This window comes from Cavia porcellus, unplaced genomic scaffold, assembly GCF_034190915.1.
Source record: "Cavia porcellus strain 051 isolate PalLab524CR breed Dunkin Hartley unplaced genomic scaffold, mCavPor4.1 scaffold_22, whole genome shotgun sequence".
NCBI classification, from domain to species: Eukaryota; Metazoa; Chordata; class Mammalia; order Rodentia; family Caviidae; genus Cavia; species Cavia porcellus.
In genome coordinates this window covers 16,771,189-16,797,304 of record NW_026947505.1, presented here as the reverse complement: position 1 = coordinate 16,797,304, position 26,116 = coordinate 16,771,189, and the positions used below count along the sequence as shown (strand labels likewise).

At 38.4% G+C, this 26,116-nt stretch overlaps 1 long non-coding RNA gene across 1 annotated transcript; it reads right to left on the bottom strand.

The window, feature by feature from the left end:
• Positions 1-17,279: 17,279 nt before the first annotated feature.
• LOC134472238 (uncharacterized) lies at positions 17,280-23,219 on the bottom strand. The gene is made up of 3 exons (XR_010042132.1): positions 23,174-23,219; positions 22,443-22,658; positions 17,280-20,283 (listed from the first exon to the last, which is right to left on the bottom strand). It is a non-coding gene; the product is annotated as an uncharacterized LOC134472238 (long non-coding RNA).
• Between the last annotated feature and the right edge of the window lie 2,897 nt (positions 23,220-26,116).

Here is a 26,116-nt window from a genome sequence, read left to right as displayed (position 1 = left end):
ATGGTATTAAATCAGCACTAGCTATTATGATGTCATGTTTTCTTCAAAAAGCTGTTCATTGAATCACAGGCCATAATATCAAACAGAATAAAGCCACTCCAATTAATGAGTGAAAACTTTATAAGGCTTCAAGGCCACCTAATGGGGAATCATGGTTACCACATACTTTTATATATTTGAATCATTTCCTACACTAGGGAAACTATTCGGTGTTCACAGATGCGAGTTTGATTTATTTCACCTATGAGTATGGTTTCAAGCTGTGCCCATTTATTGATAAATATCTCACTGTGATGCTTCTTTATAGCTGAGTAGTACTCCATTGTATAGAAATGCCATAACTTTTTTATCCATTCCTCAGTTGATGGACACTTGGGTTGTTTCCAAGATCTGGCGATTACAAATTGTGCTGCTATAAACATAGGTGAGCATATATCACTGTGGTATGATGCTTTCAGTTCTTCTGGGAATATGCCTAGAAGTAGAATAGCTGGAACAAATGGGACTTCCAATCCCAGTTTTTTGAGAAATCTCCAGACTGACCTCCACAAAGGTTGCACCAGTCTACACTCCCACCAACAGTGTAGGAGAGTTCCTTTTTCCCCACAGCCTCTCCAGCACTTGTTGTTGTTGGTTTTCTTGATCCTAGCCATTCTTTCAGGAGTGAGATGCAATCTCAGTGTGGTTTTAATTTGCATTTCCCTAATGACCAATGATGACAAACATTTTTTCATGTATTTATTTGCCATTTGTATTTCTTCATCTGAGAAGTGTGTATTTCTCTCAGATGCCCATTTTTTGATTGGGTCTTTGAATTTTGGAGGTCTGAGTTTTTTTAATTCTTTATATGTTTTAGACAAAAGTCCCTTTTCTGAGGGGGAGTTCACTAAGATCTTTTCCCAGTTTGTGGGTTTTCTTTTCACTATGCTGGAGATTTTTTTTTGACTTGCAGAAACTTTTTAATAAGAGATGGTCCCAGTTATTGATTCTGGGAAGTATTTCCTGTGCAGTTTGAGTCCTGTTCATGAATTCTCTACCTACCCCTATGTCTTCAAGGATTCTACCTAATATGTCTTCCAATAGATTTAGTGTTTCTGTTTTAATATTCAGATCTTTGATCCATTTAGATTTTAATTTAGTACATGGTGATAGGCTTGGGTATAGTTTTAGTTTTCGGCAAATGGAGAGCCAGTTTTTCCAACATGACTTATTAAAGAGACTGTCGTTCTTTCAGTGAACCTGCTTGGCTCCTTTATCAAAGATAAGGTGGTTGAGTGCGTTTGTAGTTGTGGTTGTATCTTCTAATATATTCCATTGATCTTTGGCTCTGTTTTGATTCCAGTACCATGTTGATTTTACTACTGTTGCTTTGTAGTATAACTTCAAGTCAGGGATTGTGATGCCTCCTGCCTTGCCTTTGCTGCTTAGAACTGCCTTTGCTATTCTAGGTCTCTTCTGGTTCCAGATGAATTTTAGGAGTGATTTCTCTAGATCTATAAGGTATGTTGATGGTATTTTTATTGGGATTGCTTTGAATCTGTATAACAGTTTTGGGAGAATGGCCATTTTCACAATGCTTGTTCTTCCTATCCATGAGCATGGGAAGTCTGTCCATTTTCTGAGATCATCTTCAATTTCTTCTTTCAGTGTGTTATAATTTTCCCTGTATAGGTCTTTCACTTCTTTTGTAAGAGTAATTCCTAAATATTTCATTTTTTTTGCTTGCTAGTGTGAAGAGTGTGGCTTCTCTTATTTCTCTCTCTCTGTGATTTTGTTGTTAGTGTATAGGAATGCTATTGATTTCTGAGTATTGATTTTGTATCCAGCTACATTACTGAATTTATTTGTTATATCTAAGAGTCTTTCAATGGAGTTTAGGGGGTCTTCTATGTAGAGTACCATGTCATCTGCAAACAATGATAATTTAACTTCTTCTTTTCCTATCTTTACCCCTTTTATTTCTCTCTCTTGTCTAATTGCTCTGGAAAGTACTTCCAGTACTATATTAAATAGGAGTGGTGATAAAGGACATCCTTGTCTTGTACCCGATTTTAAAGTAAAGGCTTTCAATTTTTGGCCATTTAGTATGATGCTGGCTGTTGTTTTGTCATAAATGGTCTTTATTATATTGACCATCTATTCCAATTTTCTGTAAAGTTCTTATCATGAATGAATGTTGGACCTTATCAAAGGCTTTTTTGCATCTATAGAAATGATCATGTGATTCTTACTTTTGGCTTTATTGATATGGTGGATTACATTTATTGATTTATGTATGTTGAACCATTCCTGCATGCCTGGGATGAATCCCACTTGGTCATGGTGTATAATCTTCTTGATGATTTGCTGCATCCTATTTGCCAATATTTTATTGAGGATTTTTGCATCTGTGTTCATTAGGGAGATTGGTCTGTAGTTCTCGTTTTCAGTTGGTCTTTCTCAGGTTTTGGTACTAGAGTAATATTTGCTTCCAGGAATGACTTGGAAAGGATTGCTTCCCTTTCAATTTCATTGAAGAGTTTGAGGAGTGTTGGCATGAGGTCTTCTTTGTATTTCTTGTAGAATTCTGCAGTGAATCCGTCTGGGCCTGGGCTCTTCTTTGTAGGTAAGGAATTAATTACATGTTCAATTTCATTGGTAGAGTATTGGGTTATTCAGCAGTTTTACATCCTTTTGATCTAGCTTTGGTACTTCATATGTTTCTAAGAATCTGTCTATTTCTTCTGTGTTATCAAACCTTTGAGAGTAGAGGTTTTTGAAATAAGTATTGATGATCTTCTGTATTTATATAAAGTCTGTAGTGATTTTACCTTTTTCATTTCTTATTGCATGAATTTGAGCTTTTTCTTCACTTTTTTTAAAAAGATTGGCCAGGGGCTTATCGATTTTATTTATTCTTTCAAAGAACCAACTTTTTGATTTGTTGATTCATTGGATTATTTACTTAGTCTCTATTGTGTTGATTTCTGCTCTGATTTTTATAATTTCCTCTCTTCTTTTGGCTTTGGGCTTGACCTGCTCTTCTTTTTCTAGCTGTTTGATGTGTAGCATCAGGTTGTTTATTTGTATTCGTTCTGTTTTCCTGATGTGGGAACTCAGTGCAATAAATTTTCCTCTGAGGACGGCTTTCATTGCATCCCACAGGTTCTGGTAAGTTGTATCTGTATTTTCATTTTCTTGTAGGTATTGTTTAATTTCTTTTTTTTTTTTTATTTAAGAGGAAAAAGAGAAAAACACAAAACAAACCAAAGCGGCGTAAGGGTACACGCAATACAGAACTACAAAACAAAACAAAACAAAACAAAACAAAACAAAACAAAACAAAAAACCATAACAGTAAGAAATTACCTGCTAGTAGATTACACACTATTTTCTTGAAAATAGTTCCTCAAATCACAGTATCAAAGAACACAAGGTGGACATTCAAACAGGGAGACTGCAAACAGCTGTGTTCAATGTTCCAAAAACATTGATAAAGTCAGTTATTTAACACCCCCAAACACACTTGCTGTTATATCCGTTAGAGCTCCTTTTCTTTTTTTTTTTTCCCTCTCTTTTTTACAACAAAATTTACACATCTTGGATTTTATTACTCCTTAGTGCTTATTACTTTCTTTGGGGGGGGGGAAGAATACAGTCAAATATGGCAAAACAAAGCTGTCAGTCAATACCAAGGATAGACGTAGCACATGGTGTAGAACAGAGTACAAGTTTATCAACAATGGTTATCAACGTTGTCCCTTGTTTCCTTAAAAAGAATTGTCTATCTTATTAGATATTATAAAGTTGGACAAAACAGTAGAGAACAAGACCAATAAAACTTAGGCATTGTAAACATTACAGGACTTCCAAAGAAGACAATAGTCAAACCAGAATGGGTATCTTAGTGAATCTTATTGTCTTCAAAGTAGTTGCCTATGTCTTCAAACTTGATACTATCATATAGAATAGAACAGAGTCTAATCAGTCAAAACAAGATCGTGGGAGTACTACAGGACTTCAAAACAAGTTAATAGGAAATCGAAAAGAGTTGCTATTTATATGTCCTAATTTTTTTGAATTTTTTCTTTAATTAAGACAAACATAAGAAATGACTAAATAATTTTTTTTTGAAACAATAAGGGGGAGATTGAGATAAAACAGGACATAACAATATAACAATAGAGGTCACAGCATGACTGTTTCAATAACCTAGTACTTCACCACCTTATAACCTGACTTAATAGTAGTTACCATAGTGTCTTTTTCCTTGAAATATTTGGATAAAACTTCATATACTCTAGCTTCAAATATTTTCATATCAAGAAGCCCAGAATAAAGCCTTTCTAATTAATGAGTGAAAACTTTATAAGGCTTCAAGGCCACCTAATGGGGAATCATGATTACCACATATTTTTATATATTTGAATCATTACTTACATTAGGGAAACTATTCGGTATTCACACATGCGAGATTGATTTATTTCACTTATGAGTATGGTCTCAAGCTGTGCCCATTTATTGATAAATATCTCAATGTGATCCTTCTTTATAGCTGAATAATACTCCATTGTATAGAAATACCACAACTTTTTTATCCATTCCTCAGTTGATGGGCACTTGGGTTGTTTCCAAGATCTGGCGATTACAAATTGTGCTGCTATAAACATAGGTGCACATATATCACTGTGGTATGATGCTTTCAGTTCTTCTGGGAATATGCCTAGAAGTGGAATAGCTGGAATAAATGGGATTTCCAGTCCCAACTTTTTGAGAAATCTCCAGACAGATCTCCACAAAGGCTGTACCAGTCTACACTCCCACCAGCAGTGCAGGAGAGTTCCTTTTTCCCCACAGCCTCTCCAGCATTTGTTGTCGGTTTTCTTGATCCTGGCCATTCTTTCAGGAGTGAGATGGTATCTCAGTGTGGTTTTAATTTGCATTTCTCTAATGACCAATGATGATGAGCATTTTTTCATGTATTTATTTGCCATTTGCATTTCTTCATCTGAGAATTGCATATTCATCTCAGATGCCCATTTTTGGATTGGATCTTTGAATTTCGGAGGTCTGAGTTTCTTTAATTCTTTGTATGTTTTAGACAAGAGGCCCTTGTCTGAGAGAGAGTTCACTAAAATCTTTTCCCAGTTTGTGGGTTTTCTTTTCACTATGCTGGAGATTTCTTTTGACATGCAGAAACTTTTTAATAAGAAGTGGTCCCAGTTATTGATTCTGGGAAGTATTTCCCGTGCGGTTTGAGTCCTGTTCATGAATTCTTTACCTACTCCTATGTCTCCAAGGTTTCTACCTATTTTGTCTTCCAATAGATTTAGTGTTTCTGTTTTAATATTCAGATCTTTGACCCATTTAGATTTTAATTTAGTACATGGTGATAGACATGGGTCTAGCTTTAGTTTTCGGCAAATGGAGAGCCAGTTTTTCCAGCACCATTTATTAAAGAGACTGTCGTTCTTCCAGTGAACCTGCTTGGCTCCTTTATCAAAAATAAGGTGGTTGAGTGTGTTCGTAGTTGTGGTTGTATCTTCTAATCTATTCCACCGATCTTCAGCTCTGTTTTGATTCCAATACCATGTTGATTTTACTACTGTTGCTTTGTAGTATAACTTCAAGTCAGGGATTGTGATGCCTCCTGCTTTGTCTTTGCTGCTTAGAACTGCCTTTGCTATTCTAGGTCTCTTCTGGTTCCAGATGAAATTTAGGAGTGATTTCTCTAGATCTATAAGGTATATTGATGGTATTTCTATTGGGATTGAATTGAATCTGTATAACAGTTTTGGGAGAATGGCCATTTTCACAATGTTTGTTCTTCCTATCCATGAGCAAGGGATGTTTTTCCATTTTCTGAGATCATCTTGAATTTCCTTTTTCAGTGTATTATAATTCTCACTGTATAAGTCTTTCACTTCTTTCGTAAGAGTAATTCCTAAATATTTCATTTTTTTGCTTGCTAATGTGAATAGTCCAGTTTCTCTTATTTCCCTCTCTGTAATTTTGTTGTTAGTGTATAGGAATGCTATTGATTTCTGAGTATTGATTTTGTATCCAGCCACATTACTGAATTTATTTATTGTATCTAAGAGTATTTCAATGGAGTTTAGGGGGTCTTCTATGTAGAGTATCATGTCATCTGCAAACAATGATAATTTAACTTCTTCTTTTCCTATCTTTACCCCTTTTATTTCTCTTTCTTGCCTAATTGCTCTGGCTAGTACTTCCAGTACTATATTAAACAGGAGTGGTGATAAAGGACATCCTTGTCTTGTACCCGATTTTAAAGTAAAGGCTTTCAATTTTTGGCCATTTAGTATGATGCTGGCTGTTGGTTTGTCATAAATGGCCTTTATTATATTGAGGTAAAGACCATTTATTCCAATTTTCTGTAAAGTTCTTATCATGAATAAGTGTTGGACCTTATCGAAGGCTTTTTCTGCATCTATAGAGATGATCATGTGATTCTTATTTTTGGCTTTATTGATATGGTGGATTACATTTATTGATTTGCGTATGTTGAACCATCCTTGCATTCCTGGGATGAATCCCACCTGGTCATGGTGTATAATCTTCTTGATGATTTGCTGGATCCTATTTGCCAATATTTTATTGAGGATTTTTGCATCTGTGTTCATTAGGGAGATCGGTCTATAGTTCTCTTTTATAGTTGGGTCTTTCTCAGGTTTTGGTACTAGAGTAATATTTGCTTCCAGGAATGACTTAGGAAGGATTGCTTCCCTTTCAATTTCATTGAATAGTTTGAGGAGTGTCGGCATTAGGTCTTCTTTATATTTCTTGTAGAATTCTGCAGTGAATCCATCTGGGCCTGGGCTCTTCTTGGTGGGCAAGGACCCAATTACATTCTCAATTTCATTAGCAGAGATTGGGTTATTCAACAGTTTTATATCCTCTTGATCTAGCTTTGGTACTTCATATGCTTCTAAGAATCTGTCTATTTCTTCTGTGTTATCAAACTTTTGAGAGTAGAGGTTTTCGAAATAGGTGTTGATGATCCTCTGTATTTCTATTGGGTCTGTAGTGATTTCTCCTTTTTCATTTCTTATTGCATGAATTTGAGCTTTTTCTTTCCTTTTTTTAATAAGGTTGGCTAGGGGCTTATCGATTTTATTTATTCTTTCAAAGAACCAACTCTTTGATTCGTTGATTCTTTGGATTGTTTTCTTAGTCTCTATTGCATTGATTTCTGCTCTGATTCTTATAATTTCCTCTCTTCTTTTGGCTTTGGGCTTGACTTGCTCTTCTTTTTCTAGCTGTTTGAGGTGTAGCATCAAGTTATTTACTTGTATTCGTTCTGTTTTCCTGATGTGGGAACTCAGTGCAATAAATTTTCCTCTCAGAACGGCTTTCATTGCATCCCACAGATTCCGGTAAGTTGTATCTGCATTTTCATTTTCTTTTAGGTATTGTTTAATTTCTTCTTTAATTTCTTCTGTGACCCACTGATTACTCAAGAGTGTGTTATTTAGTTTCCATGTGTTTGCGGAATTTTTGCAGTATCCTTTGTCATTAATTTCTAATTTCAGAGCGCTATGATCCGATAATATGCAAGGGATGATTTCAACTCTTTTGCATTTGCTTAAATACGTTCTGTGAGCTAATATATGGTCTATTTTAGAAAATGATCCATGTACTTCTGAGAAGAATGTGTATTCTGATGTTGTTGGGTGGAACATTTTGTATATGTCTATCAAACCCATTTGTTCACAGGTGTGATTCAGTTCTGTTATTTCTTTGCTCATTTTCTGTCTGGTTGATCTGTCCCTTGGTGTCAGTGGTGTATTAAGGTCTCCTGTTACAATTGTGTTACTGATAATTTGAGTTTTCATTTCTGTTAATAATTGTTTTATATAACTGGGTGCTCTGGAGTTTGGTGCGTATATATTTAAGATAGTTATCTCTTCCTCTTGGAGTTTTCCCCTTACGAGTATGTAGTGACCTTCTTTGTCCTTTATGGTCATTGTTGGTTTAAAGTTCACGTTGTCTGCAAACAGAATGGCTACTCCTGCCTTTTTTTGGATTCCTGCTGCATGAAGAATTGTTTTCCATCCTTTGACTTTCAGTCTGTGAGTATCTTTCTGGGTTAGATGGGTTTCCTGTAAACAGCATATGGTTGGATTTTGTTTCTTGATCCATTCTGCTAGTCTGTTTCTTTTGATTGGTGCATTGAGACCATTTACATTAATGGTTATTACTGTTAAATGCTGGTTAATTGTAGGAATGTTATCTCTCTGCTGTTGCATCTTTATCTTTCGGTTCTGTTTAATTATTTGCTTTGCTTAGTGCTTTTTTCCTTTGTGTATCTAAACTGTCTTTCAATATTTTTTGCAGGGTTGGTTTGGTGTTCATGAAGTTCTTCAGCTGTTCTTTTTCTTTGTCATGGAAGTATCGTATTGCACCATCTATTTTGAATGATAGTTTTGCAGGATATATCAGTCTTGGTTGGAAATCATTTTGCTTTAGGATCTGGAATACTTCACTCCATGCTCTTCTTGACTTTATCGTTTGTGCTGAGAAGTCTGCTGTGATTCTGATAGGTTTTCCTTTATAAGTGATTTGTCTTTTCTCTCTGACAGCTTTTAATAATCTATTCTTGTGTTGGATTTCTGGGATGGTGACTATTATATGTCTGGGTGTAGTTTTATTTTGGTTATGACTGTTTGGAGTTCTATATGCTTCACTGATCCTGATGTCAGTTTCTGATCTCATGCTTGGGAAATTTTCAGCTATTACTTCTCTAAATATCCTCCTGACATCCTTCATGTTGTCTCCCTCTCTTTCATTAATCCCTATCATTCTTATGTTATTCTTCTTTGCATCGTCTTGCAGTTGTTGAATTGTTGTTTCCTGGTTCCTTGTTATTTTCAAAAGATCTTTCCTTTCCTGTTCACTAGCTGCAATCCTGTCTTCAAGGTCTGAAATTCTATCTTCACTTTCATTAAGGCGGTTTTTACAACTTTCAGTGGAGTTTTTTATTTGCTGTATATCTCTGTGCATCTGCATTATGTATTCTGTTTGTTTCTTATATTGCTCGTCTAGGGATTCTATCTTTTTGTTTAGTTCCTCCAATTTTTTATCTGTGTTTTCTTTAGATATATTTAGAATCTCTTTCATTTCTTTTATCATTTCTTCTTTTATCTGGGAGATTATTTCGAGTTTGAATTTCTTTAAAGCTTCCTGGAGTTGCTTGTCAATTTCAGTGGCTTTTGTGTCCGATATATGAGGTGGATGGGATATATTTTCTTCTATATACATCGCTCCTAGGGTTTCTTGAGATGGGCTGGAGGTTTGAGGTTGTAATTTGGTCTTTCGTTTTGTCATTTTCCTATATTTCTGTGTTTCAAGTGTTACTTGAAAGCTTCCTCAGGATCTGTTGAAAATCCCCTTCTATGTTTGGAGCTACTGGGACTCTGGCGCCGCGCTACTCCAAGCCATTAGGCCTACAGAACCAGTGGCCCTCCTCTGCCTGCTCAGAACTCCGCAGTTCCAGACAAGCTGGGCCTCAGGGACACTGTGCGCCCACCTGCCCCTTGGAAGCTCCACAGTTCTTCAATCGCAGCCGGGTTAGGGTACTCACCACAGGCCGCAGTGCTTCAGGAACCTGTGGACCCTCCCTGGTTGCAGAGATATCCACAGTCCTCCAGACACACAGAGAGGCCATTGAGGGCACCCCAGATCTGCCCAGCTCCTCCTCTGCAGACCTGTGGCCAGGCGCGGCAGCTAAACAGGCTGGGCTAGGCTGGTAGTGTGGGCCAGCCCACCTATCGGGAGCTCAGCAGGTCTCCAAATGAAGCCGGGAATAGGGAGGCTGATGTGGAAGCCTTAAACCCACCTCTCTCCTTCACTGCACCTGGAAGCCTGAGGGAACTCCAGCAGTCTGGGCGCAGAAATCCAGAGTCCTCCAGACACGCAGAGAGGCCAGTGAGGGCACCCCAGATCTGCCCAGCTCCTCCTCTGCAGACCTGTGGCCAGGCGCGGCAGCTAAACAGGCTGGGCTAGGCTGGTAGTGTGGGCCAGCCCACCTATCGGGAGCTCAGCAGGTCTCCAAATGAAGCCGGGAATAGGGAGGCTGATGTGGAAGCCTTAAACCCACCTCTCTCCTTCACTGCACCTGGAAGCCTGAGGGAACTCCAGCAGTCTGGGCGCAGAAATCCAGAGTCCTCCAGACATGCAGAGAGGCCAGTGAGGGCACCCCAGATCTGCCCAGCTCCTCCTCTGCAGACCTGTGGCCAGGCGCGGCAGCTAAACCTAATTTCTTCTTTAATTTCCTCTGTGACCCACTGATTACTCAAGAGTGTGTTATTCAGTTTCCATGTGTTTCTGGGATTTTTGCAGTATCTTTTATCGTTAATTTCTAGTTTCATAGCGCTATGGTCCGATAGCATGCAAGGGATAATTTCAACTCTTTTGCATTTATTTAAATATGTTCTGTGAGTTAATATATGATCTGTTTTAGAGAATGTCCCATGTACTGCTGAGAAGAATGTGTATTTTGTTGTTGTTGGGTGGAATACTCTGTATATGTCTATTAAGTCCATTTGTTCACAGGTGCGATTCAGTTCTTTTATTTCTTTGTTGATTTTCTGTCTGTCTTTGTGATTGATCTGTCCATTGGTGTCAGTGGTGTGTTAAGATCTCCTGTTAGAATTGTGTTACTGCTGATTTGGTTTTTCATTTCTGTTAGTCCTTGTTTTATATAACTGGGTGCTCTGGAGTTTGGTGCATATATATTTAAGATAGTTATCTCTTCCTCTTGGAGTTTTCCCCTAACCAGTATATAGTGACCTTCTTTATCCCTTCTGATCATTATTGGCTTGAAGTTTACTTTGTCTGCAAACAGAATAGCTACCCCCGCTTTTGTGGGGGCTCCTGTTGCATGAAGTATTGTTTTCCATCCGTTGACTTTCAGTCTGTAAGTATTCTTTTGGGTTAGATGGGTTTCTTGTAGACAGCATATGGTTGGATTTTTTTTCTTGATCCATTCTGCCAGGCTGTTTCTTTTAATTGGTGTATTGAGACCATTTACATTAATACTTAGAACTGTTATATATTGGTTTATTGTTGACATGTTATCTTTCTGATGTTGTATGTTTATCTTTCTGCTCTGTTTAATTGTCTGCTTTGTATAGTGGTTTTTTCCTAAATGTATCTAGGCTGTTTTTCAGTATTCTTTGCAGGGTTGGCTTGATGATCATGAAGTTTTTCAGCTGATCTTGTCATGGATGTATCTTATTTCTCCATTGATTTTGAAGGACAGTTTTGCAGGGTACATCAGCCTAGGTTGGAAATCACTTTCCTTTAGGATCTGAAATACTTCACTCCATGCTCTTCTTGACTTTATTGTTTGTGCTGAGAAGTTTGCTGTGATTCTGATAGGTTTTCCTTTATAGGTCATCTGTCTCTTCTCTCTGACAACCTTTAATATTCTATCTTTTATTCAATTTCTGAGATGGTCATTGTTATATGTCTAGGTGTAGATTTATTTTGATTATGGCTATTTGGAGTTCTATATGCTTCATTGATCTTGATATCAGTTTCCAATCTCGTGTTTGGGAAATTTTCAGCTATTACTTCTCTAAATATCCTCTTGACATCCTTTATGTTGTCCCCTTCTTTTTCATTTATCCCTATCAACCTTATGTTGTTTCCGCTTGCGTCGTCTTGCAGGTGTTGAATTGTTGTTTCCTAATTTCTCGCTATTTTTAAAAGATCTTTTCTTTCCTGTTCACTGGCTGCAATCTTGTCTTCGAGGTCTGAGATTCTATCTTCACATTCATTGAGGTGATTTTTACAACTTCCAATGGAGTTTTTGATTTCCTGTATATCTCTTTGCATCTGTTTTATGTATTCTGTTTGTTTCTTATAATTGTTCATCCGGGGATTCTATCCTTTTGTTTAGTTCCTCCAATTTTTAAACTGCGTCTTCTTTAGCTATGTTTACCATCTGCTTCAGTTCTTTTAACATTTCTGCTTTTACCTGAGAGATTATTTCTAGTTTGAATTCCTTTAAGGCTCCCCAGAGTTGCTTCTTTATTTCAGTTACTATTATTTCAGGTATTTCAGTTATGTGGCATGTGTTTTCTTCTATGCACATGGCTCCTAGGCTTTCTTGGGATGGACTGGATGTTTGAGATTGCATTTTGGTCTTTCATTTTGTCATTTTCCTGTGTTTTGGAGCTTCAAGTGTTGTTCCAGATGTGGGAGAGAGTTCTGCCAGCCTGGGATGGGGTTCCCTGTGGTGGCCCCACTCACTGGACCCAGCAGGGAACCATGGCCTGGTCCCCAGGCCAGGAAGAAAGTTCCCTCAGGCTGGGCAGGATTCCCAGCAGCTGCTGCTCCACTCACCAGTCTGGAAGGGACCTGCCTGGTCCCCAGGCCAGGAAGAAAGTTCCCTCAGGCTGGGCGGGATTCCCAGCCACCGCTGCTCCACTCACTGGTCCAGTAGGAAGCCGCCTTGTCCCCAGGTCAGGAAGCACCATTAAATTACTTATTAAAATCTCAGTCGTCATGTTAAACAGGTGGCTGAAAGAGAGTCCAGGGACAAGTGTGTAGTGAAATACAAATCTTGGTTTCATCAACATGTATTTAAAGCCCTGAGCTGAAATAGCATCTCCAAGGAACTAAATAAGATAGAAAATAAAGATTCATGGTCTGGTGAGGGCCCACTCCTCATGTGTGGATGGCACTGTCTTTTGCTGTATCCTCACATGGCACCAGGAGAGAGGAATTTCCTTTTTTGAGACAAGGTCTCACTAATCACTGAGTTGTCCAGGCTGGGCTTCAACTTGAGATCCCCCTGCCTCAGCCTCTCAGTGTCCTAGGATTACAGCACGTGCCACAACATCCAGCTAGGAATTTTGTTATAAATGTACAAATTCCATTTATTTGCCCGCATGACCAAATCACCTCTAAAGGCATCACCTTCTCATGCCAACTCCAGGAGTTAGGATTTCAGAGTGAGAATTTCAAAGACATAAATACTGGATCCACTGCACAGGGGCTCAGTGTCCAGGGCCAGATAAGGTCAGGATCCAGAGCCTGGACACTTGATTCCCAGGCTACATCTCCTCCTCCTCCTCCCCCTCCTCCTCCTCCTCCTCCTCCTCCTCCTCCACCTCCTCCTCCTCCTCCCCTTCCTCCTCCTGCTCCTCATCCCATGGGCTCTTCACTCTGTTTCTTTTCCTCATCTACTCTGCACTTTTAGGTCAGGCCTGATGCTCTCCTGGGAAGTGCTAATTGGAGTTTCCACCATCTGCCATGAAAGTCGTCTCCAACAAACAGCCTTCCATGGGGACTGACTATCTCTGAGAATGCTGTTGGACCATAAGGGGCTTCTCTGTCTTGTTAAGCACTGAAACCTGTCATGAGTTTTCATGGAAACTGAGAACTAGATTCTGCCCTCACTCTCTGTGTGTTGCTTCTGTTTGCATCACCAGAAGCTGTTTATCCACAGCAGCCAGGAAAATCAAGTCAATAAATGACTGAGGTAAGTGCAGCACTGTCCACAAAATGGGGGGAAAGTCACAAAATCTGTCTGGCCCTATTCAGACAGATGGGAAGGGATAGGAAGGCTGGCTGGTTTTGCACGGGGGATGGGAAAGGATCTTGGATTAGGATTGGGATTTGGAGGGGAAGTCAGGAGTGAGGCTGGAAGCAGGAGGAGGTCTGTTTTCTAACTGTGAGCTGACTCTGAGTGAGTGAGAACATGTTGATTCACATATGAGAAAATTTCATCTCCCTAATATAAATTATATATATATATATGGATTGTGGTTTATGCCAGCCACTAGACTTTATAATTACTTGCTACATTTAGGTTATCTATTTTATTAAGACTTTATAATTATTTAACTACATTCAGATTATTTTATTAGGGTACATTTGTTAAGTGCATGTATGTACATATATGTACATATACATACACAGTATAAATATATATATGTTAAATTCTATTGTTATTTCCATTTCAAAAAACAAGAAAGATGAAGTCAGTCACCCAAGATCACACAGTTGTTGAGGTGCAGAGCTGGCTCCGAAACTCATGGTTTTAACCGTTACACTGTAAGGCTTTGATACTTCCTCTCTTGGCACATGATGAAAATACTTCCTAAACCAGTCTTGATGCCCTATTGATCCTCACTTCCTGGGATTCTCATGTCATACACCACAGTGCACTTCTTTTCTTACCTGTGTTACAGAGCATTCCCTTCTTTTCTGCTTTTGAAATTGACAGATAATTGTATAATCTATAGGGTACCACAAGATGTTTTAAAATACGTACTCACTATGGAATAGCTAAACCAAGATTATTAGCAAAAGTACCTCGTCTCACTTTTATGGGGAGCATATTTCGTATTTACTTTCTTGATAATTTTGAAGTATATATTATTATTATTTATAGTCAACATGCTGTACAAAGGCCTCAAAACCTTACCAGTGTTGCCTCACTGAAACTCTGCCCTCCGATCATCTCCTCAACTTCTAATAACTTCTCTACCTCTATGAGTTGACTTTCTTTAAATTCACATATATGTAAGATCATGTAATAACTGTTGTTCTGGACCTGGCTCATTTCACTCACAACAGTGCCCTCTGGGTTCATCCATCACTGTGGTTTGGACAGCCAATGTCCCCTGAAGGATCTGTGTTAAAGGCATGGCCCCAGATGAATGGCTGGGAAATGGTAGAACTTTAGGAGGTACGATATACTGGGAAGTCCTGCAAGTCCCTGGGAATGACCCTTAAAGGGCACTGTGGGATCCCAGTCTACTTTTTCTTTTGGTTTTTGACTATGAAGTGAGCACTTGGCTCCAATACATGCTGACCAACACGTGGCCCATGTGATCACAAATGTCAAAATCTCCTCCTAACGCTGAATAGCGTTCCACACTGCACAGCTACTGCATGTTCTTCATCCACTCATCCACTGATGGACATTTAAGTTGGGTCTACATCTGGCCACTATGCATAATGCTACATTGAATATAGGAGTGGAGATGTGTCTCTGACATACTAATTTTATTTCCTTAGATATATATATATTATATATATATTATATATATATTATATATATAATATATATATATATATATATATATATAATTGCTGAACCATATGTTGATTCTATTTTTAAACTTTTTTTTTTTTTGTCTTTTTGAGACAGGGTGTCACTATGCAGTTCAGGTTGGCCATGAGCTCACTTTGTAGCCCAGGCTGGTCTCAAACTCTCAACAATCCTCCTGCCTCAGCCACCCAAGTGCTGGGATTACAGGTGTGCCCCATTACCTCGCTCTTTTTAGATTGCTAAAGAACCTTGAGACTGTTCTCCACATGGCTGCACTAATTTACATTCTCTCCAACAATGCTCAAAGTTTCTCTTTTCTCCATATGCTCACAAACACTTGTAAGCTTTTGTCTTTTTGACAAAAGTCACCCTAGCGGGTATGAGGGGATAGATATCTTGCTGAGGTTTTTTGCTCTGATGAATGGCAAGGTTGAGTATTTTCTCATACATCTGTTAGCCATTTACAATGTCTACTTTCAAGAAGTGTCTTTCCAGGTTCATTGCCATTTTTAAATCAGGTTTTGCTTTCTCACTACTGCTATATAGTAGACAGATCATGGTTATAAATAGCCTTGGCGTATTTACCAGACCAATCAACTGGGTTCTGCACCCTAACAAGGCCTTATGTGCCACATTATATGTGAAAAAGTGACTTCATTTGCTGAGTAGCAAAGATGAGTCACTTAACCCACTCCCTTTCATTTCTCAGGCAAGGGAAGATAAATCTCCCAAGAATTCATCCACAGGCAAAATGCTTTCAGATTTGCAAAGGAAGTTTTATCTATGCAACTTCTGTGCCTCCCTTAACTCTGTGACAGATTTAGCTAAACACCGTTGATGACCGGGCTGTAGAAGCAGGTGACCACTTCAGAGAGCGAAGCAAGCTACTCTACTCCCTAAGTGTCTGCTCATCACATATTGCCTTTTTTCACTCTTAATAATGTGATAGTCTTTTTATTTAAGTGAAAATTCCTATTTCTCCTTTAGGCACTTTACACAGAATGCCATTTAAGACTTATAAGGAACTCAGACAGAAATAGACAGAAGTGATCCTCCAAAGTAAACAAAATGCATGCAGCACACCATCCCAGAGTTATAAACCACTTAGAAAAAGTCCCGAATTTTAGATTTGCGATTGGATGAAATCTCACATTTTGTACAAGAAAGTTTCCAATGGAAATATTATTCTTCCGTGGGTGCCAGGAAACAGCTGCTTATGTGAGGAGAAGACCATTTAGAAGAGTGATGAGAAGCTTTAATTAAAGCCCGTCTGCTGTTTCACTGTTTCTGACTATTAAACACAGTTTGCGTTATTAACTTATACTTGGAAGTGTAATTGCCTTCAGGTTTGTTTGTTGGGCTGCGAGCCTGCTGTTTCTCTACACTGTCTTCTTTTTATTCTTCCGTATCAGACTCTATGAGGACTAAAAAGGAAGTAAGCTCGATATTTCATATAGTTATCTGTACATGATAAAAACATACGGTGTTATCCACCATCTTTTAAAAAATTTAATTACATTTTTTAAATGGGGAAAAAAGTTCAAATTCCCAAAACATTAAGGAGGTCAATTGTTACTGAATCGAGATGCCCAGATGTTCTAACAACATCAGATTAATGAGTTGGGTGAAAAACTAAGTGGGAGGCTCACGGTGTCCCAGAATTATAACAACCTTTCAGATGGATCAGAACCACGATTCCCAAAGAGAGCCCTGAGGAGTCCTCATACTAGTGGGTGCTCGGGCTGATAAAGGATGTGTTGATATCGCAGCCTCGTAGGTCCTTCCTCTGCTTCCCTCCCACGAAGGAAATCATGGACATTAACAAGTTTAGTGCCCTAAGAAGGCTAGGATTTGGAAAGTTGTTTGTTTGTTTGTTTGTTTGTTTGATGATAAGCTTATGGAATTTTGGGCATCTGGATTTTTGACCATAGAAAACTTCTGATTCTCACCTCAATCATCCTACAGAAGCAGCATCTTCACTGAAGACACAATTGGAAAAAGCCTAAAAGGCTATTTTTTAATTATAAGAATTAGAAAAATATAGAATAGTCATTGGATATTTTTATAATGGAAGTTCTGAAAAATTTTTTAAACCCACAAACATTTGACTATGTAAAAATTAACTTTTGTGTACACCCTAAGTCTTTCTAGTAAAGAAAAAGGTTCCCTAGTAATAAAAACAGAAAGAACATTAAAGATTTTTTTTTATTTAAAGAAAAGGAAACAAAAAAATACATGGAGATAAAAAAGGGTAGAAATAAAACAAAATTACAGAAAAACAAACAGTAAGAAATTGCTGGTTGATAAGTTACATATTGTCATCTTAGAAATAGCTGTTCAGGTTACAAAATTAAAGTATTTAAAATGACATTCAAAAAGTTACACTGCAAACAGTTCTGCTCAATGATCGAACAAAAACTCAGTAATATGGTTTATCAGTCCTACATACTTGTTTTACATCTCAAAGAGGGTAAGATTAAACATATCAAAACAGAACAAAACAGTTAAAAAAACAATTTAAAGAAATACAGATTTCAAAGCAAGTCCACTGGAGATCTTCACTGTCTATCTGTCTCTAGTTTCTTCCAAATAGTTATCCCCATCTTCACCCACATTATATACTTATTGCATATTATAGAACTAATCAAATCATTACAGGATGATTAAGGCTTTTTAGGTCTTCAAGATCCAACATTAGAGAAGATAATAATAGCTACTATCTCATGTCTCATTCTCTTCGTGGTAGCCATCCCCATATCTACATATGCTGAAATTGAACTCAAGAGACCAGACCAATATCATTCTAATCAGCGAACAATAGTATTGCTAGAATTTATATCATAATGCTACAAAATTAGCATTGGGTTTCTTAGCGTCTCTTCTTCAGAGTATCTGTTCATTACATCTTGCATTATATAATCTGTTCCTGTAAATAATTTTTTTAAAAAACTCATGTGTGAATTTCTACATATATATCTATCCTCTCTGTATTATAGGGAAAAACAAGTCGTAACAAGACAGCAAAACAAATTCCTAGAAAAACATGCAATGGATAAGACATATAAGACCACAATATAGGTGATCTTCCGTAGTTACTATGTTTTCTCTTGTTATTTTCAATAGATTTGTCCACAACATTGGCTTAATATAGTTAAACATAGTATTACCTATTTTTATAAAAACTCAACTTTGAAAGCATTGTAGGATTTGAGAGCTGTTAATAATTAATACCAGTATGGATATCCTTTACATCTTGTCATCTTCAGAGTAGTTGCCTCTACTTTTAGGGTTGATACTAACAAGCATAACAAATTCAAATAAAATCAGCCAAGGCCAACCCATGGACTTATGAATCGGATTCAATTAAGATCAGTCATAGTAAGACAATGTAAGTAATACAGGATTTCAGTTTAAGTTAATAGGAAAGTATGGATAGTTACCATGGTATAACCTGCTGTTTTTGGGTCAGATGTCTGTGCCCTCAAATCTGACATGAATGGACAGACCAGAACAAATTAAATACAAACTAAACATGGCGATAAGACTACTGTGTCTTTTAAATTCTGATACAATATTAACAATGACCTCTGCCTTTTTTTATAGTGTTTCAGAGCTGTCTACACTAAAGACTATAGCTTACTGTCTCAGCCTCATGTCTGCTACTCCACTTTTCTGCTATAATTTGTCCACCTTATTCCCTCATTCCACTGTCTGCCCCATTCATTGAGGCCTCTTTGCCCTGTTGCTGGAATGCTGGTATCCCTTCCTCTCTTTCTCTGGAATGTCCTTCAGCACTCTCTGTAGGGTTGGATTGGTGGCCACGAACTCCCACAGTCCCTCCTTGTCTTGGAAGCATCTTATTTCTCCATTAATTTTGAGAGAGAGTTTTGACGGGTATATGAGTCTTGGTTGCATATTATTTTCTTTCAGGACTTGGAATATTTCTCCCCATTCCCTTCTTGACTTAAGAGTTTGTGTTGATAAGTCTGTTGTTATTTTGATAATTTTCCCATTGTAAGTAATCTGCTTCTTTTCTCTGGCTGCTTTTAATATTCTGTTCTTTTGGTGGGTTTCTGGAATCTTGATTATTATATGTCTAGGCATAGATCTGTTTTGGTTGTAGGTAGCTGGTGTTCTGTATGCCTCTTTTATCTGGATATCATTTCTTTTTGCTATACGTGGGAAATTTTGCTTTAATATATCTGTGAATATTCTTTGTATTTCATTTTTGGTTGCTCCTGCTTCCTCACTCACATTCTTTATTCTTCAGTTAGGTATCCTTTTGTCATCTTCTAGCCTTTGAATTGTTTCTTTCTGGTTCCTTGTTATTTTTAAGAGGTTTTTTTCTTTCACAATCATATGTCATAAATCTCTCTTCAAGTTTCAGAAGGCTGGCTTTAGTTTCTGTCAGGATATTTTGTCAGGGTTCAATGGAGTTGTTAGTTTCCTGGTAATCTTTTTGGATCTGTTTCATGTATTCTAAGTTATGTTTAAATTCTTCTTCAGAAGTTTCTCTTTCTTTTCTGACTTCCTCAGTTCTTCCATCTGTGTTCTCTTGGGTGGGGCTTGTCATTTCTTTAATTAATCTCTTTATATCTTGCCTCACAGATCAGGAGTACAGCTTTAAATTCATCTATGAAGTCATGGAGGTATTTTTTAATTTCGATTGATGCTGTGTCCAGTATTGGATGGTTACTGTGCTTGTTCTCTTCAGTGTTTACTTCTCCTGGGCTTATTTTCTCATGTTGGGCAGCTGGAGATCTTTTTTTATTTTTATCTCTTGTCGTGTTTCTGGTTTCTTTCAGACTGGAGTGTCCTGGGGGGTCTCTGGCCCTCTCCATATTGCTTAGGGCCTTTCAGAAGCATGCTGACTTGAGTTTTTGCTGTTCTCCCCAATTTGCTGTTATCTGGGGTAGGCAGGGATGCAGGGACAGTGCAGGCTAGCCTCCAGCCTCTGTGCCAGTCAATCCGGAAATTAGGCTGTACTTTCTGGATGTCACAGAGTTGTGACTATTTTGTATCTGCTTATTGGGCCCCAAACAGAGGCTTGGTTTAGCCCCAGCAGATCCTGCCAGCTCTCTGTGCCAGAAGCAGCTGACTAATGTCACCATGGCACAGGGTTCTGCCCAAATCCCAGCTGTTCTCTTCCAGACCTCTCTGTGCCAGGAGCACCAGGACAACGGGTCTGCCCAATTCCAAGATGTCTTCCACTAGAAAAACATTAAAGATTAATAAGGTGTATGTATTAGAAAATAAAAAAGAACATCAACAAAGTGTCACAGAAGAAGTAGAAATGACCGGTAAGTCTGAGATCTCTTAGTCTTACCAATATTCAATAAACGCAAACAGAATAAGATATACTGTTCTTTTACCAAATAGGCAAATCATTTTTAAGCACTTTTGTATAGAAATAGAGCAGCAAAGGCACCTTCCTGTCCTCCCTTATGGGCAAATTTTCTAATAGGTCATATCTTTTGCAAATTATTTTCATTCCTGGGTTTATATTTGAATAGATTTATGTACATACTGTTCATTATATTGAAAAATGTCTGACAGTATAAAAATTGTTAAATAAAATGGTACCTAATGGAAAATATTCCTTGCTACCGCACACAAGAAAACATTTTCCATGTAGTAATATAAGAAAAAAGGGCCACAATATAACATCCAGTGGGAATAGTTGTCATTATATTTCAACTGTATTTCAATAATTATATGCATATATGAAAATTGATTGAAAGGAGATATGTTAACACAAATAATGCTTCTCTCTGGGTTTTATATCCAGTGAGTTTTCTAAATGCTCTGCCATAAAAGGGAAATATAATTAGTCTTGCCAAGTAAACAGCTGACTTCATCTTTATTAATTATCTAAGAATTGCCTCTAATTAGCACATTGCTTATACGAAACAGGTGCTAGTTTTGGAGAGTTCTGTTTTTTAATTTATTAACCCTACTCACATCCTTAACTAAAAGTCTTTTCGTATATTTTAGAAAAGATTGTCCCCCAGGACATATATATATATCACCAAAAATATAGACTGATATTGATTGACTCTGACTCTTCATTGAGGAAAAGACCTGAAACATAAAACAGGACCAAGTCCTGAATAAGAACTAAGAAAACAGAGAAATTTTTCTAGGCTCCACTTGACTTAGACATAGAAGAAAAGGTAACACTTCATAGAAAGCATTTGGAGAAGAGCTGAGGAAATCATTCCCTTTTGCCCATTTAGTTTTTATTTGTTTTAGACAGTCATTCTCTATGGCCATTCTTCCTCCCATGGCCTTAAGAGAGGCAGAGAGTCACACAACAAACATCCAGGTAATCTCAGATGCCCTCTGCAAGAGCACACATGGAGCCAGTGCCCTGGCCTGAACTTCAGCCACCTTTACCCTGCTCGGCCTTACTCAGGTTCATGAATAAACACCACATCTCATGTACGTATTTAAGATCAGAGTGAATTCCGGGAAAGGAATGCTTATGGAGCACTCCAAGGTGACACAGCACCCTGTCAATCACACCCAGAGATTCAGGAGAGGCGCCTGGTTTGAGGAGCATGGCCCTTAAATTCCAGAAGCCTGATGTATCTGGGGGCTGCTGTGTGCCATGTGCTGTGCCTTTGCTTTCCTGTCACCCAGCACCACCGTCTGCTCATGCCATATTTTCCTCAGCACAGGCTTGCACAACTTTCTGTGATCTCCATAAATGTAACAGCTTTCCACTCGCCATCAGTGTGCACCTGTAATTCTTCGGTCACCATACACAAGAGCCTGGATTGTGCCTGCTAAGTTCATCACTGGGAACAGTAGTAGTAGGAAACTATACATGCAAAGAAATTCTAATAGTGTAGTGCCCGCTTCTGAAAAGTTCCAGGTCCTTGTGCATTTTATTTCACCAATATTTCCCTACTGCTCCAATTTAGCAGTTTGTTATTGAGTGCCAATATTATCATTGCCAAGACTGAACATATAGCAACTCTATTAGATCTTGATTCCCTAGAACTGTGTGCTAAGATTACAATGCATTCTCATTTTGAAATACAAATTCATACTCCTATTTCATCACTGTTTTCCTGGAGTAAAGTTAATAAAAGATGGAAATAAGAATCTCCTTCATGGCTTTTAACTTTAAAAGCATGTGATGCATTTCCACTGCTTACCAGTTATTTCCCATTCTTTACCATCTAACCTCAAAATCAGATGGAAACTGCATGGCACCCGAGTCATTTTTGGAGTCATGAGTTTCTCACTCTTATCCTAAAGTTACAATGCAAGTTCATCCCACTCCATAGTTAGAGCTCCTCAACAGATAAAACAAAAGATCGCTATTTACATTACAAAAGGATCCGTCTATCAAAGAACTTACTGTAAACATTTCTTTAAAGGCTGGCTGCTCTGTTCCAATTATAACGCTTCAGTTTAGAATAATTTCAAGTGCCTGTAGCTTTTCAGTCTTGAGCCTGGCTCCTCAATATGCCATGCACGTCTACCTCAGTCGGTGTCAGTGCCTTCCAGAGCAAAAAGCCCCTCATGTGTGAATCAGTAAATCAGGACAGAGAAGTAGATGCAGTGAAGGAGATACCTAGAGAACATGCAGAAAACACAGAGTGAGTTAAGAGACAGAGATTCTGAAAAGCCTTAAAATTCTCAAGTATCTGTTGGGATAGCAAAACAGAGCCCTCTATAGGATGCTCTCCCACACACTCACACACATATATAAATATAATCCCCACCCCAGAACGTCTTTTGAGGTGAGCGTCTCCATCTACTTGTTAGTTCTCAGCTGGCAATGAACTTCAAACCTAAATCTCAATAAATAGTTGCTAAATGAAAGAATTAACAAATGAACCAAACAACACATTTGAATAAATTGCCACTGTCTTGGGCAGAGTTACTTTTGCTCCCCTCCCTTTGCCTAGCATCCTAAATCCTAAAGAAAATCAACGTCTAAGAGACTCAGCATGCTAGCATACTAAATAATCTTTGTATACATTTGAAGAACCCAGGGCGTCTGATGACCCTGAGATGACACCACAGTGTGTAATGTCCCTCCTTATTCTTCAGTCCTACTCATGTGACTTGTGGAGTTTAACTCACAGAAAAGTAGCATGCAGGAGGCCAAGGTCCATTCCAAAGTTCCCACTAGAGGAAAAAACAAAAAGAAGACATGCCGTGGGTGAGTGCCTACCCAGGACATTACCTTTCTGTCCATTCCCCTGAACTCTCCTGCTCTCCCTATGAAATCCCTTTTGTGTATCTGAGTTCCCTAAAACAGTCTTTTATTTGGGTAGGGGCCATAGCCCCTCTCAGTCTTCATAGGGTGCTGGCCTTAAATCTACTTGATTTCCTTCTCGCCGGCTCTCACATCCACTATTGGCTTTCAAGCAGTGAGCAGCTGGACCTGGGTCCAGTAACATGGAATGCTAGTTTGGGTACCCATGGGAAAACAGGGGCAAGGAATGCCACAGGTACTAGTATCTATTTTTGTGCAATCTCTAATACAAAACAATCAAATCACTATTATTGATAAAATAATTATTAATTCTCTGTTTTGACATAGTTATTTATGTTCAGTAGTACTTAGAGGTAATCTATTTAGTATCCATGACTACCAAGATATCTTAAGCTACAGACTCCATCCAAATCCACTGATCAGAAGCTAGGCTGTTAGTCATATGCTGACTCACTCCGAGCCCTATGACCCATTCTAGGTTATCACCAACAGCCCTTTCTCAGAGAGAGGATTCCTCCTGCGGAACCATGCTCTCTGCCTATACACGGACAGAGCGCGTGTCTTGTTACTTTTCTCTCATTGCTGGGAACACCTGGCACCTGACATTGAGGAAAGAAAGGTTTATTTAGCTCGCAGGTTGTGGAGGAGATCTCAGTCTGTTATCCATGTCTCTGAGGCAGGATGGCACATGGCAGAGAGCAATATTCATGGCGGTGGAAGGCAGCAAAAGCAGAGCAAAAGGGGTTAAAAAATAAAAAGAGGAACAAGTCTCTTTCCCTCCCTTATATTATAAACCAGCGATCCACCCCAGGGCGGGTACAGCACTCACACAGCCAATCTTAGCACTGGACAATGAACCAATCACAAACTCTAGATTCAACCACCTCCAAAAAGCCTGCCCTCCATGACCACATGAGTCTTTGTGGGGACATCCAGACAAAAACCATAGCAGCATCTGCCAGTGTGGTCTGTGACTCTCTCCCAACACTTGCCTATATGCTTCTCAGAGACGCCAATTGTACTAAGAACAGCAATAGATTTCCACTTCAGTGATCCATTTTAACTGGGAATAAGCTGTAATAAATGCAGAGAACCCTCAGAAACACTTCTGAGATTCATGTTCCCACAGCCAAAGGTCAGTTCCTATGCTGTAAACCTACAAGCTGATTCCAATAGGTAGTATGACTTCTATACCTCCTGTTTTTGTACTCAAATTTCCATTATTTTTGGTAACGAAGGACAAAGAAGAAGTAAATAATTAAAATTCACAGATGATCCCAAACCTGGAATTTTTGAGCAGTAAATTTTGCCCACAAACTCTGGATCAAAGCAGCCCAGCAAGAAGCCAAATTACAGAGCTGCATAACTTCAATGTCAACTTATTTTTATTCTTCCAACAAGCCTGCCAACCTTCTATTTTGCCATTTACCCTGCTGCTATATCAGGTTTCCAGCATAGGCACTTATTAGGCAAAGCAGCAAAATTCACATGTCAAGAGAAAAGGCCTATAAAATTATCCTACACAAAGGTGAAAATTGTCTTTGTCCTTTAGGCTACCATAGTTCTGGGCTTCCTGAGAGGTCTCTCGTAGCGCTCCCTGTGTGTCCTTCATTCATAACAAAACAGATTTGTTAACTAGCTAAAAAGTACAGAATCCACATGTGGCTGGCAGATTCCAGTACATCCCCCAAAGATTTTCATTCAAACTGCCCTGCAGTCAGCAAGTAACAGCAAGAACAAAATAAATATCCAAGAAACATTGAGCAATCTGTATTTTAAATAACTGCAAATGGGCCATGTCTCTCAGATATAACAAATTGTGGAAAGTTTTAAGAGGATTTTTCTTTTGCTTGCTTCTAGAAGATGCATGCTCCTAAAAATGCATCCTGCTTATTATCTCTAAAATCATTTGCTTGAACCATTCAGTATGGTAACAGAATTACTCAGAATATCATCACCAGTTGTCTCGGATAAAGGAACGGTGATCACTTTTCCCCAGACCCTAATCTCCAAGTCATTTATCACATCTAGTTATCTTTTTGCACTATTCCATCCTTCTTCTCTACAGCTGCCATCTACAGCAATTCCTAACTAATTCTTTATTTCTGTCATCTTCCTCATCTGCTTATCAAGTTCTTAAAATCATGTCATTCCGTTGTTTAAAAACTGCAATGCTCAAGTTGTGAAAAGAGCTCTATATATATTTTGGGAAAAAATGCTTCTGCTATAGTATTATTTGGAAAAGGCTTGAGTTCTGAACTTTCTTTCTCATCCAAATCTACCAGGGTGTGAGGATTTTCCAGCACAATAGACAAGCAAAAAGAAAGAAAAAGAAACCTTCATTCAGGACATGAAAAGGAGGGTACAATTCATGGGGCTGGGGTCCTCCTCTGGCTGCGACAAGCAGGCAGAAGATTACATGAGGAGGAGTTCAGGGCAGGCATTGATGATGCATGAGGAACTGACTGGAATTTTCTCCACATTCACAGGAAAGGAAAGAACAAGCTGTAATCAGGACTGAGGGAGGAAGATGTGGTCATCAGGGTAAGTGTTTTTGCTTTGGTCTTCCACCACGTTAGACCACTGCCATAATGTTCAGGGATTTATACTAGGGCAGAAAACTTTCACTTTGGACTTATATCCTCTCATCTCCTTGACTTAGCCCTAGCCAAGCCCATGTCACCATGAAAATGCCAACATTTTCATGAGTGTTTCACATATTCTATAAAGATTGTACATGAATTTTATACTTTAAATTTTGTTTTATTTTAATTGACACATAATAGTACAAATCAGTGGGATACAAT